Source organism: Psammomys obesus, unplaced genomic scaffold (assembly GCF_907164565.1).
Source record: "Psammomys obesus unplaced genomic scaffold, mPsaObe1.curated_primary_1811, whole genome shotgun sequence".
NCBI classification, from domain to species: domain Eukaryota; kingdom Metazoa; phylum Chordata; class Mammalia; order Rodentia; family Muridae; genus Psammomys; species Psammomys obesus.
The window spans coordinates 31,232,962-31,247,682 of record NW_026593286.1 but is presented as its reverse complement, the minus strand read 5'-3'; the positions used below and the strand labels follow the sequence as shown (position 1 = coordinate 31,247,682).

At 43.4% G+C, this 14,721-nt stretch overlaps 1 protein-coding gene across 6 annotated transcripts in view; it reads left to right on the top strand.

Annotated features, from left to right (window-relative positions):
- Positions 1 to 14,721, top strand: part of Cflar (CASP8 and FADD like apoptosis regulator) — a 74,518-nt gene that overhangs the window by 14,567 nt on the left and 45,230 nt on the right. Inside the window, exons 1-2 of one of the 6 annotated variants that reach the window (XM_055616564.1) lie at positions 5,470 to 13,082; positions 14,050 to 14,199. The gene's annotated coding sequence lies outside the window, so the exon portion shown is untranslated. Of the gene's footprint in view, positions 1 to 5,469; positions 14,200 to 14,721 lie in introns of those variants that run through there. The other 5 variants (XM_055616562.1, XM_055616565.1, XM_055616563.1 and 2 more) reach the window with 5 other exon arrangements.

The window sequence follows — 14,721 nt, the reverse complement described above, 5'->3', positions numbered from 1 at the left end:
CAGATGACTATCTAGCCACACTGGTCTTCTGTTTGTTAAAATATGGAAATGAACTAAAAGTTTTTCAGGGTTCTTTCCATTTATTTCTCTCTTTTTTTTTTCCTTTTTGCAGTTTTAGATTGTATTTTATTTTTTCTTTAAAAATGTTTTATTGTATATGTGCACAGCACTGTGTTCTATAAAGACATTTTCTTACAAGAAAAAATATTGTACATTCAACATATTCTTTCCTATATCCCTCTATCTCTTTTCTTCCCCCAACCTGCCATTAGCCCCCTTTCTCTCTGAATAAGGTAGTTTCTACTTTCACGCATTTATATTACTTACATAAAATATAGGAACCACATATGAGAGGAGACATGCGATATTTGTCTTTGTAAGATTGGCTTAGTTTGCTTAATATGATTATTTCCAATTGCATAAATAACATCTCCTGCAAATGTTACTTATGGCTGAAAAAACTTTTTTGTGGGCAGCGGAGAGATGGTTCTGAGGTGAAGTACACAGTTCCTCTTTACAGAGGACCCTGGTTCAGTTCCCAGCACTCACATTATAGCTTGCAGTGTGTATATTACTCGAGTTCCAGGGATCCAGTGCCCCTTTCAGGCCTTCTCCAGCACTGCACATTCAGTGTGCAGGTACATACATGCAGGAATGTGTTATACACATAAAATGAAAACGAATCTTTAAATTTTCCATTGTGTCTATATGTCACATTTTCTGTATTCATTCTTCCATTGTTATTGGCTCTTGAGGTAGTGTCTCACTGCAAGGATCTTCAGAGAGCAGTGGGGCCTCATGCGACCCTCCTTCACTATGATAAAATGTTGGTGGGTGTCTTAGTTAGGGTCTCCATTGCTGTGAAGAGACACCATGACCAACGCAACTCTTACAAAGAAAAACTAGGGCAGGCGTACGGTTTCAGAGCGCTAGTCCCCTATCATCATGGCGGGAGCATGGCAGCACGCAGGCAGACATGGTGCTGGAGGAGCCCAGAGTTCTACATCTTGATCCACAGACAGCAGACAAGGACTGGATATCTCCACTGAACAGAGCTTGAGCATGGGAAATCTCAAAGCCCTCCCCCACGGTGACACACTTCCTCCAACCAGTCCTATGAGAACAGCATTTGGTGTCTTTAGTAACAGGCTCTTACCATGTAGTTTTGCGGCAAATGCTTGTATTGTTTTGGTAGTCTCAGGGTACCCCTGTAGAGAAGACACCCGTCCCTGCCATCGGCAACTGGGTTTTTATGTGGTTCTTGGGATCTAACTTAGATTCTCGTGATTGCATGGCAAGCACTTTATCAACTGAGCTCTCTCCGCTTTTATATGTGAAGCATCTTAATGTATTTACTAGCTACGTAAATCCTGTATTCTTCATCTGAATAGATGGTTGAGGAGACAGAAAGCCTTTGTATTAGATCCATTGTTCTGACGTGTGGTTGTACAATGAAATAATCTGGGCAGCTTTAAAAACTACTCATCCTTGAGTCCCCCTGGCAGAGACTAGGATTTATGGAGACTGGGATAAAGTTTCCCAGGGAGAGTTCAAGGTGCGGTCAAGGCTTAATGGTTGTTAGAGTCAATGAAAACACACATATTTCCTGGTTGTTTTTTTTATCTGTGGGAAAACAGAGCCTTGAAGCCAGGGAAGCTGCCAGGCCCTGATTTCAATGGACCTGCTCCAGCTTTTCCCAGGCCGTATCTTCCTCCCAAGTTGGTGAGAGGTGAGGACAGTCTGTGAGACCCAGAGGACATTCCACACAGAAGCTGCCCCCTAGAATTGTGTGCCCAAGAACTGCAGCTTATGATCAAAGACCCTTAAGCTCTCTACCTCTTCCCCAAGCCTATAACTCGACGGCAGACTGCATTTCAAGCATAAGCTCTTCCTTGGGGAATGTGGATGGAGTGTGACTTAGAGACTGGAATGTCCCCAGATGGATATACAGTCAATGTCTGAGGACTGGTAGAGACACAGATGGGAAAGATGCAGGAGGCAGGGAACTAAATGTCTGCTTTTATTAGAGGAAGGCAATTCTGTCTGTCAGTTCCCACATGACGTTACGCTATAATGGCTTTATTATCTAGCCTGTCTGACCTTCAGGTTTTTCTTAGCAAGCTGGAAATAATGGTACCAAATTTGTACAGATTACATAAAGTAATTGTATGTAAAGCACACATTAACACGCCCAAGACATAATAGCTACCATTTATCATATGCCTGCCTTCAGACAAAAGTAGCTTTGTAGGTCCCAGGAGGGGATGTGTCCATGAGCCACTCCCCTGGGGCTCCTGCCTGCACCATGGAGGGAACATCACTATTTTTAACTTTAGTGTTAGGCATTGAAGCAGTGCATATGCCTTTGTGTCTAGCTTTTTCTCATTTGGCATTATATTTCCTTCCCCAGCATTGTGTGTGTGTGTGTGTGTGTGTGTGTGTGTGTGTGTATGTGTGTTGTGTATATATATATCACAAATAGAAGAATGGAGAGCAGGGTGCCTAAGCCTTGACTTTGGCAGAATGGAACAGCAGAATGGAATGAGGTCATCACAAGCATAGAGAAACAGTATGAAACAAAGATGCTGTCTCTGTACTCTGCCTTTGCCCTCCATCTGTGTCAGCATCTCCCTCTAAGCTCGTGACGTTGTTGAACCAGCTGGTGGCCGTCAGGCTCTGATGTTTTTCTCTCCTCTGACTTTGACTATAGTCATGCTTCCTTAGTGCTTCAGGAGACAGGACGCTAACAGAAAACTGCAGGGCTTTTGTGGGTACAAAACCCAAAAATGCACAGCCAAAAATGCATGGCTGCAGAAACAAAGAATTTGAGCCTTAGAAGAGGCAAAAATTGTTCAAAAGCAGAGCGCGTCCTTTTGGTTTCTAAATCTATCCCCCCTCGTGCCTGTAATTTTCCTGTGCTATGCTGTGCTTGCTGTGCTTTTAAATTACTCCTGTTGTTGCTTAACTAGATACTCCTCGGTTAGAGAAATGATTTCCAACTCTGGCCGACATGAGAATCCTGGGGACAGTAAAAACAAGTCATGGGGGTGAAGTCCAGGTTTTGATAGTTTTTAAAACTGCCCAGTATTGAGAAAGAAATTTAAAGAGTTGAAAAATATACGTACAAAATAATGACAGCACTGATTTTGGGTAGTTTGATAATATTCCTTTGTTTGCTTTTCTTTAGATTTGCACAAAAATGGGATTTAATACCACAATTACTGTGTTGTGCTCTTTTGGATACTGAAGCTGCCTTATAGAGGATTAGAACTGTGGCTGTGAATCTTTAAGAACTGAGGAAACTAGCCAGGCCCTGTGGTGCACACCTCAAATCCCAGCACTGAGGGAGGCAGAGACAGGTGGGTCTCTGTGAGTTTGAGGACAACCTGGTCTACAAAGGGAGTCCAGGACAGCCAAGGTTAGACAAAGAGATCCTGTCTCAAAAAACAATAACAACAGCAAAAAAGAGTTGAGGAAATCTATTGATATTATGTATTTGATTGACTCTGAAGTGTTATATAACAACATGAAGAACAAACATGTAAACAAGACAAGATTCTAGATCAAGTATATTTTTAAAAAAAGAATAAAATTCTGGTTGATGAACGAGAACTGTTAAGGACAGAACCAGCATTCAAAAGGCAAACAAAAAAATTCAAAAGAATAATTCAAGAGGTGGGGAGAGGGTATCTGGAGGAAGTAAGGTCACAGAAGCAATTACCGGTTTCAATAAGATAGGAGAGGCTTCAGTGGATAAGCTGTGCTTGTTAGGGCTAGGAAACCCCAACAAAAAACAATAAACAAACAAACAAACATCACACTGCTATATTAAGGTAGCCACTCAAATAAACTTGCCCAACATCTGTTTGAGCTTCCTTAATTTAGTTTTTACAATTGTTTGCTAAAGTTTGTATATTCATATTTTATATCCTGGCATAATGGCATGTGTCCATAATTCTTAAACTTGAGAGGTGAAGGCAGGAGGGTCAGGAGTTCAAAAGCAGCCTTGACTTCAAGGCTTGACTGCTTGACTTCAACTTAGGCTACATGAGACTCTGTCTCAAAAAAAACATGAATTAATAAAATTTTAAACATATGTTTATGTGCTGGGTGGGAGTGGCACACGCCTTTAATCCCAGCACTTGGAAGGCAGAGGCAGGCAGATATCTGAGTTCAAGGCCAGCCTGGTCAACAGAGTAAGTTCCAGGACAGCCAAGGCTATACAAAGGAACCCTGTCTCGAAAAAACAAAAAGAAAATGGGAAGTTGTTTTGTATTTTCTTTTTGAGTAGAGACAATATTTCTCTGTATAGCCCTGGTTGTTCTAGAACTTGATCTGTAGACAAGGCTGGTCTGGAGCTCAGAGATCCACCTGCCTCTGCCTCCTGAGTGGTGGTTAAAGGTGTGTACTGCCACTGCCCAGCTAAAAAGTTTTTTATAAATATATTTTAATCATATTTGTTCTTCTCCTCCACCTCCTTCTAGATCCATTTCACCTCCTTATCTACCCAACTTGATACTTTCTTTTTCTCAAAAATAAAGTAAAATAAAAAACTTAAAAAAAAAAAACCAATAAAACAAAACAAAAAACTTACACATTTTTTTTAAAATCACCCCCCCCCCAAAAAAAAATGTAGTCTGTTGAAGTCTGGCCAACTACTCCTAGTAATGGGGCCTGCTCTGGAATGTGGTTAATTTACAAAGTGACACTCCGCTGGGGGAAAAAAAAAAAACAAAACGGATTTTTTCCCTTTCCCAGGAGGTATCAATTGCACATGCAATTGTTAGGGGTGGGACTTTGTGCCCGTTTCCCTTCTCGATGTCCAGTGGTGGGCCTCTGTTACTTCCTGTCCACTACAAGAAGAAGCCTCTGTGGTGAGGGCTGAGTGATGCTCTGTTCTGTGGGTATAGGGGTATGTCGTTGGGAGTCATTTTATTACTTTGTTCTTTTAGTAGAAAAACAGCCCTGGCAACCTATCTTGCCTCAGGTTCTTGGCCACCTTAGCAGCGTCATCTCATGGAGCGGGCCTTCAATCTGAGTTTTATTTTATTTTATTTTTAAATATTTTATTTAATTTTATTTGATGTGCATTAGTGTGAAGGTGTCAAATCCCTTGGAATTGGGGTTACAGACAGTTGTGAGCTGCCATGCGGGTGCTGGGAATTGAACCTGGGTCCTTTGGAAGAGCAAACAGTGCTCTTAACCACTGAGCCATCTCTCCAGCCCCTCAATCTGAGTTTTAAAAAAGCGGTTGGTTATTGCCGTGACAGTTATGTCAGCCTTGTACTAGCACACCTTGCAAGCAGGTCACTGTCGGTACAGGATATTACGGACAAAATTATTTAGGACCTTGAGTTGTAGCTGTTCTGTCTCATACCTCTCCAAAAAAAAATAGTAAAAAATAAAAAAATAAAAATCTTACAATTAGACTTACTTAAAAAAAAAAAAAAAAAAGGCAAGCAAGTTTGGGGCAAGGAGATGTCTGAGCAGGTAAATGTACTTGCCGCCAAGGCTGACCACCTCAGCTCCATCCATGGAACCCATGCGTTGGAAGAGGTCAGAAAGTAAAGAAGAAAGTCAGCTCTACAAGTTGTCCTCTGACGGACACACGTGTGTCAGGGTATGTGTGGCCACACATGTGAAGGTAGTACAAACGCTAAAAGTGAGCCTTTAACCTTTAAACCCTGTCCTAAGTTACACTTTAAAACATGTAAATTTAAAGGCCGGTCCAGATGGCAGAACTAGCACATTTTTTTTCCCTGTACCCAAAAGACTGCTGACTTAAGATGGATTGCTGGAACTCGGAAAAAATCGGGAAAGAAAAAAGCCACTCCATCAAGGTGGCCTCTGACCTCCACATGTGTGCCCTGCTTTTCACAAACCAAGGCACACAAGGAACACACAAAATAATAAATAGGAATGTAAAATATGTGAACTTAGAAAGGAGCAGAACATATATCCACTGAAAGGCAATAAGGCACAGCTGTGCCTTGAGAAGCCCGTATCCATACTTGGGTGTGTCTTACTCGTTCCCTGAACATCCATCTCTAATAACCTCTATTCTTACAACCTATGGTAAAAATGTGTTTTAACCTTAGCCTCCCAAGGAGCTGGATTCCAGGTTAGGCCTGTGCTCGCCAGACCCAGCTCAAATTTCTAATCCATTCATTCACTAATATATGTTTTTTTTTTTTCTTGTGTATCAAGTTTTGTTTCTCATTCTTACAGAGTTCTTAAAACAATACTTGGGTAACTACAAAATTTAACAAGTATATGTATGTATTTTTAGGGGTGCATGTTTTAGTTTTTCAGAACAGGGTTCTCTGTGTAGCCTTGGCTATCCTGGACTTACTTTGTAGACCAGGCTGGCCTTGAACTCACAACGATCCACCTGCCTCTGCCTCCCAGAGTGCTGGGATTAAAGGCATGCATCATCATGCCCAGCTGCAGCAAGCAATCTTAACTTTGGAACCATCTCTCCAACCCCCAGCCTTACATTTTCTAAGGTACTGCGAATCTTTTTGATTTTTTTTTTTTTTTTAAATTTCCAGCTCATCACAGAAATGTTACATTCTGACTTTAGGGTGTCCTCCAAGACATTTCAAGGTAGTTGGCATAAAACATGGACATCACCAATGTGATGTTGAAGCTCTGCCTATTGAAGACTCCCCTCATTGCTAGATTAGGTGGGAAGGTTGTCCACACCAGCAGATCACAAGTCTACCAGGGATGGCACCACTGACTAGACAGGTGTGACAAACTCCGCAAGCCAGAGCACAGTCAGGTCTTTCTAGGACGGTGAGCTTAAAATTCATTTCCTAAAAACATCTTTCAACTTCTGTAGTCAACTTTTTTCTGCATCCTACAAACGTACATTATTTTATTTCAAGGGTCTCTTCCATGTGGTCAGCCAGCTCCAAAAAGGTTGCGTTCAGGAAGCTGGGGAGCATGCCTGGGTCTTCCTCTGTCTCACAGACACCTCATGTCCTAATGCGATTTTTTCACTTATTGCACTTTAGGTTGCACTTTGAGTTTTTCTGGCTGAAATACCCAGATGTCATCCACTTATTCCTTAACGTCCAAAAATGCTTTTAGTGATTTCAGTGCTGCCAAAACCTGACTATGACAGCTTATTAGAAGCTCCATGGTGTCCAGGAAAACAGACAATGTAGCTGTGTCTTAGTTAGGGTTACTCGCTGTGATGAAACACCACGATCAAAAGCAACTAGGAGGAAAGGGTATGTTTGGCTTACATATCCTAAATCACAATCTACTGAGGGAAGCCAAGGCAGCAACTCAAACTGGGTGGGAACCTGGTGGCAGGGGCTGAAGCAGAGGCCATGGAGGTGTGCTGCCTACTGACTTCCTCACCATAGGCTGCTCAACCTGTTTTTCTTTTAGCATCCGGGACCACCAACTCAGGATTGGCACGACCCACAGTGGGCTGGGCCCTCCCCCAGTAACTAAGAAAATGCCCTACAGCCCTATCTTATAAAGTCGATTTCTCAGCCGAGGTTCATTCTCTCAGGTGACTGTAGCTTGTCTTAAGTTAACAGGAAACCAGCAAGCACGCGCTGTAAACGCTGTCTGCTCCCTGCTGGGTCTGAGGGCATGTAAACTCAGAGTACAGTGTTCTCCACTGGAAGCATCTTCTGGTTCTAAAACTTAACGACACTGACGTGGGTATCCATCCATCCAAGTTTATCCCAACCACAGCCCCTGTCTCTCAAATAAGCCAGGGAGGGGTGCCTGAGGCTCCAAAAACCATCTTAAACTCCATAAAGGCCATTAGACTAGAGCCTGCTGCATTTTCTGTTAGGCTGTGTGATGGGTTCAACTTGATATTGCTCTCAGCTGCCAACCACATAGCAGTTCTCCATTCTTCAATTGTAAATCTCTGGCCAACAGATTGTAAAGTGGAAGCCTCCTTCCTGAGCCAATGAATCTTTCATAGGCTGTTTTCTCACACTCAATGTCCTGGGAGCCTCCAGGAGCTTTCATCAGGGTGAGGACTTGAAGATGGGGCAATTTGGCTTATGCCTTCACCCATATACACTGGTATTGATTTATGAGTTCATACTTCAATTAATGAGTGAAAATCCGTGTCCATCAATACTGCTTTTGATATCTAACTCATCCTTCGTTGATCCAGAGAAAACCTTTCAAGTTGACGTCAGGTTCCTTTGGTTGGTTGAGCACTTCCTTGATCGGGATCTCCAACTGCTCCATGAACAACTTGCTCTTTCTTCAGGAGTCTTGATCCCATTTAACTAAGCATTTGGTATTTAGAAGCCACAATTCAGATGCTGGGTATGCTCATTGTTTTAGGCAGGTAAGTAACTGCTCCAAGGTCCTGAAATGGACACAGTCAAGGTGTGTATGTGTGTGTAAAATCATCCGTATTCTTTTATTTCTATATATGCCCGTGTTTCTGAAAATCTATAGGTTCCAACAAGCAATTCTCATTGAAACACAGAAGCTCAGAGTTTATGATGTTTTTATTCTTTTGCATTTCTCCAATTCCCCTCTTCCAGTGAGAGAACAACTTCCCTGAGCAAGCCTCGTATGTAGCCAATTGCCCAGTGTCACTGCCGCGGCCTGTCCTCCGTGAGTGTCTTCACACCACACAGCACCCCACACACAGCCGCTCAGCCTCATGTCCCTTGGGCCCCACTAAATGGCTTTAGGATTGTGTTGTAATGAATGCAAACAGGAAAGGAAGTAGGGGATAAACTCCTAAAAATTGTGACTAGAGGCTAGGAGTATGGCTTGATGATAGAACACTTGCCTGGCATGAATGAGAACCCTAAAACTTAAAAATAAAAATAAACAATAATTTATGTATGAGGAAGGTGAGGGATTAGAAAGGTGATTATGGTTGCAAAAATATACTTAGATGAGAGGAATAAGTTAGGATACTCCATGGCACAGTGGGATGTCCACATCTAACAATATTTCATGATCTATTTCAAACAGTCAGATGTGCTGGTTAGTTTGTTTTTTTTTTTTGTTTGTTTTTTTGTCAGCTTGACTGACTCAAGCCAAGGTCATCTCGGAAGGGGAACTTCAATGGAGAAAATGTCTCCACAAGATTGGCCAGTAGGCAAAGCTGTGGAGCATTTTCTTGATTAATGACTTGACTAATGTATTGATGGGAGGGCCCAGCTCCCTGCGGGCAGGGCCACCCATGGGGAAGTGCTCTGAGTGCTACAAGAAAGCAGGCCAAACAAGCCATGGGGAGCAAGTCAGCAAACAGCGCTCCTCCTCCTCGGAGGCTCCTGCTTCAGTTCCCACCTCCAGGCTCCTTCCCTGAGTTCCTGCCCTGATGTCCCCTGTTGAGGGACTGTGACCTGGCAGCTGTAAGGGAAAACAAAGCCTTTCCTCCTGCCAATTACTTTTGGCCATGTTCTTTATCACAGTAATAGAAAGCAAGACGGGGGGTGGGCAGGGCTGAGCGCTGACTGCTCTTCCAGAGGATCCAGGTTCAATTCCTAGCACCCACATGGCAGGGCAACCCACATCTCTGTCTGTAACTCCAACATCTGATACCCTCACACAGACATACATGCAGGCAAAACACCAATGCACATAAAATAAAAATAAAAAGACAAAACGGAAAGATAGGTCATCAAAAGGTAGAAATTTGTGCTCTTGTAATTTTAAAGGTAAATTTTTAGGTGATGGATTTTCCCAATTGCCCTGAATTGATCATTTCGCACTGTGCACATGTGTGCCTCAACTCTGTATAATTAATTAGCACATATCAATTAAAATAGTTTTAGGGCTGGTAAGATAGTTCAGTAGGTGTAGGCGGTTGCCGTCAAGTTTGATTGAGCAATATTTTGGGGGCATCCGGGGGTTCGAGACAAGGTTTTTCTGTGTAACAGTCCTGGCCATCCTGAAATGCACTCTGTAGACCAGGCTGGCCTCAAACCCAGAGACCCATCTGTCTCTGCCTCCTGAATGCTGGGATTAAAGGCATGCGCTACCATGCCTGGTTGATTGACTAATTCTGATCCCTGGGACCCCCCCAAATGTCCTTTGGCCTGCACACATAAACCCTCTGTTCTTCTCTTTCTTGGTTTATTTGTTCAATGTGGCTCATCCAAATCCTAGCAGATTCCTGGGCACAGGTGGGAACATGTGGGTTGTCCGTGCCTTTATTTGGTCTTTGACGTGTTTACTTGCTAGGCTGTCTTGTTTGTTTTGAGGTGGGGCTCACTGTGCTGCCCAGGCTGGTTTAGGATCCCTGGTGGCAAATTATCCTCCTGGTTCAATCTGCCAGGTTGCCTGAGCAACAGGTGCCTCGTTCAGTTTGTAAAAGCCTCTTTACCCTCAAGTTGCTCTTTCGGCTCTAAGACATTAGACGTTGGAAACCTGCTTCATTCAGAATGTGAAAGCACTCAAGCCACTCTTGTTCGTTGGTGTTGCTGTTGAGTCATCAAGGTCATTGTGATTCTGTTTGCTTTGTTTATCTGTGTAGACTCACCCCCACTCTTCTCTGGAAGTGTGTTGCCCGCCTCGCTTCGTCTTTAACGTTCTCAAACCTTGCAATGTGTTCTTTTGCTCTAGGATTTGCCATCACACTGTTGGGCACTCAGGGCTCAATCTGAAATATATTTTCCCCCTTTTTTTCCCCTGCCTATTTAGTTGGTGATTTGTCTCTTCCATTTTTTCTTGTGTGTTTAAATTTTCCTTTTCCCCTTGTTGGGCCAGTGGGATGGCTCAGCAGATAAAGGCACTTGCTACTAAACCTAATGACTTGAGTTTGGTTCTCAAACTCAAGAAGTTTGCAGAAGGAGAAAACCAACACCTGTAAGTTGTCCAAAGTTGTCTTCTGACCTATACACACAGGTATGCCAATGGCCACACAAACATGTATAGTTATGAAATAGGTAAATGTAATATTTTTTTCTGCTTTTGAATGTTGTATTTTCTGAATTTCCTTATTTATTTTTTTCCTCCTCTGGATTTCTACTATTTTTAACTTCTTATTCTAACTTTCTGGAAGTTTCCTTCTATTTTCCATCTCCTTTTTAAAAGATTTATTTTTATTTATCTGTGTGTGTGCATGCATGTATGCTTGTGAGTGAGTGTGTGTGTGTGTGTGTGTGTATGTGTGTGTGTGTTTGTGAATATATGCCACGGATATGCTGCTGCTGAGAGGGGCCAGAAGATGGTGTCAGATTCCCCAGAGCTGAAGTTACTGGAAACTATTAGCTTCATGATGTGTCTGGGAACTGAAATCTGGTCCTCTCGAAGCAAATAGTTCTAACTACTGAGCCATCTCTCTAGCCCCTATTGTCTGTCTTTTCAGTCGAAAGAATTGACTTTCAATCTTAGGCTGAATTCTTATTTTAAATTTTAAAAATCTAACTTTTAAAAAATTATGAAATATAAATAATATTCATAAAGATACTGACACTGAGCCAGAAATTGGAAAGAGACTAGATGTCCATCATCTGTTGAATGGATAATAAAATATGGTGCATTTACACAATGGAATATTTTTTAGCTGTTAGAAAAAAAATGTAATTATAAAATTTGCAGATAAATGGATGAGCTAGAAACAATTATCCTGAGTAAGGTAACCCAGACCCCCAAAGATGAATATTGCATGTTTTTTTCTTCTATATAGATGTTCGCCTTTAATCTTTATACATGTGTGTTTAGTTCAAATAACCACAGAGGTTACATAGCTAGTAAGGGACTGGGCAGGGAGGGGGATCTTCCAAGGAGGCAGAGCTAGAATATAGTGATGTAAAGAGACAGAGGAGACATTTGAGTAGTAGGAGTAGAGGAAGAGGAGGTGGAAAGGCAGGGCAATGGAGGGAACCTGGGGAAGAGAAAATTAATTAATATTAGTATTACCCAGCTACAGACCTTTCCAACCTATAACCTGCCTACGGGTGCAATGGTGGTACAAGCGTTATAGGAGCAATTAATCACTTCAAAAAATCAGATTGAAGACCCACTCCAAGAGATGCAGCCCATACGTGACACTGCTAAAGTGGTCAAGAACCTGAGGCTAGATAGGTCATGGACCCTCAGAAAAAACCTACTGCTGTTTTTCTACTAAAAGAACAAAGCAATAAAATGACTTTCAGTAACATGCTCCCTTACCCTCAGAACAGAGCATCACTCAGCCCTCACCACAGAAGCTTCTTCTTGCAGTGGACAGCGTGTGGAGAGTAAGAAATTTTGGAGCACTCCACCCTAACCCTAAATGGGATGTGTTTATCACACCCCTCCCCTCAAGGCTCAGGGATCTACGCACAAGAGAAGGTGGAAAACTTGTAAGAGACAGAGATAGTGGATAACTCCAAGGAAATTCTCCAAGACCCAACAGGACTGATACACACATGAATTCATGGAGGCTCTGTCAGTAGGCACAAGACCTGCTGAGGCTTAAAACAGACAAAATCCCAGCACTGAGAAGAACAAGTAGACACAAACTCCCACCCCTAGCCAAGAAGCTATGTGCAAGTGATACCTGCTGGGAAAGGAATTATTAGTTTTCTCCAGGGGAGTGTCACTGGGTATATTAACTACATTTCAGGTCAAGGCCCCACGTGAGGGAGTAACTGACCAACACAAAACAGAATCTACTTGCGTTTGTGTGTGTGTGTGTGTGTGTGTTTTGTTTTGATTTTGGTATTTTTTTTTCTTATTAGTTTTTGTTTTGATTTTTAATTTTTTTGATTTGGGGATCATTTGGGGAGGGAGAGAGAAAAACATGAAGTTGGGTGAGTAGGGATATAGGGAAGAATTTGGTGAGGGGGAAGAATATAATCAAAGTACACTATACAAAAATTTAAATTAAAAATCATAAATAAAAGGAGGTAAGATGCTGATGTTATATGAAGGTTATCAGACACTCTAGGTTCTTTAAATCTAAAGAAAGACGATTTACTAGTCAATGTCTTTGTTTTATAAACAGACTCATACAGCACAGGCTGGCCTTGAACTTGAGTTAGGTCGGGGAATCCTTGAAAGAAGACCTCAGACTCAGGTAGTATGCAAAAGCAAGGAGTGTTTATTCTGCAGAAATTGCCAGCATGCTGTGCGCACCCAGGCTCAAGGTAAAGACCGGATTTCCTTGGTGTGGTTAGGTAATCTTTTCATTGATTGGTTGGTGCTGATCTAGGGGATGAGGGGGCTTGGCGTAGTGCCTAGGTAACAAGGTGTGCCCAGGTAACAATATCATTTTGACTTAGCTAAACGAAGCATATCTAGCTAACCTTTGTTTGGTTAAGTGCTTGGGGACTTTTCAAAGCGGTCACTAAATTATTGTCTCTAATTTTCGGGGGGGAGGGTTATTGAGTTATTGTATCTTGTTTCAATAGACTGCAGTTCTGTTTTCTGAGAAAAGGAAACTCAGGCTTGTTCAGTTTGAAGCCAATTTTGAAACCTGTCGGCGAGTCAGACCGGCTTATTAAAAATCAGTCCCCTCTCTTGCGAGGTAGCCCAGACTGGCTTTGAACGCCTGACCGACCCTCCTGCCTCTACCGCCCAAGTTATGAGATTATAGTCACTAGGTAACGTTATCAGCCAACAGTCATTATCCTAACCATTTAAAAAGGAGGCTCCTCTCTAGAAAAACTACCGGGAGTAAAGAGGGAACCGCAGGAATAAGAAATAGGCAATAAGATCAGAGCAAGGGGCCAGGAGACTTGCTGGCCACCGGTGCCCTCCCACTGGGGCGACCGCGCTGGAGGAGAAAGGAAGCACACATGTTCAGTCCAGAGTGAGAGAAATAAAGATGTTTGCTCTTTGTGTGTGTGCTTTTCTCCATTTTAAACATCTCTGTAAAACAAAATCGAAATACATATCCAGCCAAAGCCCTTCCATTGTCGTTACAAAGTCAAGGAAGGGGCCTGGGAGCCCCGGTCTCCATTACGCCCATGGTGGCTCACAACTGTCTGTATCTAACTTTGCCAAAATGTTCCTTCAGGCCCGGCCCAGGCTGCGGGCGGGAGGTCAGAGAAGCCGCGCCTGCTGCCACGTCTGCTCGCTAGCTTTCGTTTTCTGTGCGTCCTTCCTGTGCAGAACCGGAGTCCTCAGAAGGAGGCCATCAGAGGCCCAGGATCTGAGCCTCTAGAGCGGTCCGCAGCCCTTTCCGTGCGCCTGCGTCGTGCCCGTGTAGACCCAGAGTGAAGCCCTGGAGACCCGAGACCTGAGCCTCTGAGGGCTGGACCGGTAGGTGACCTGCGCGGTGGAACCCGCGCGACACTCGCGGCGCCGCACACGGCCGGGACGCTGCGTCCCCGGCGGCTGCGCCCTGCGCGTCCTGCCGCGACTCGGAGGCTGAGCCAGCCCGACCGCGGCGCGGCTGCCCGGCTCCCGCCCCGCGGGCCTGCGCCTCGGCCTCGGGGACGGTGCCCAGCAGGGCGCCGCCGTGTTCGGGCGACGGGACCCCCGGGGAAGGAGCACCCCGGAGCTGTAGAGAGGCTATAGCACCCTGAGGACAGGAGGGGGCACCCATGAGCCCCAGGGAAAATATTCCTTTGTCCCTGGGCGGAAACCCGAAGATTAATTTTGCTGTCCGGGCCTCAACAGCTTTGCACAAACATTGTGTAAATGTCTTGGGCATTACTCATTTCCTGGGGTTAAAAACTATCCCGTTACCAGTTTTCCTCTTGAAAAGTTGGGGTTTTTTTTTGTTTTGTTTTTGGTTTTTTTTTTTTTTTTTTTTTTTTTTTTTTTTTTTTTTTTTTTTTT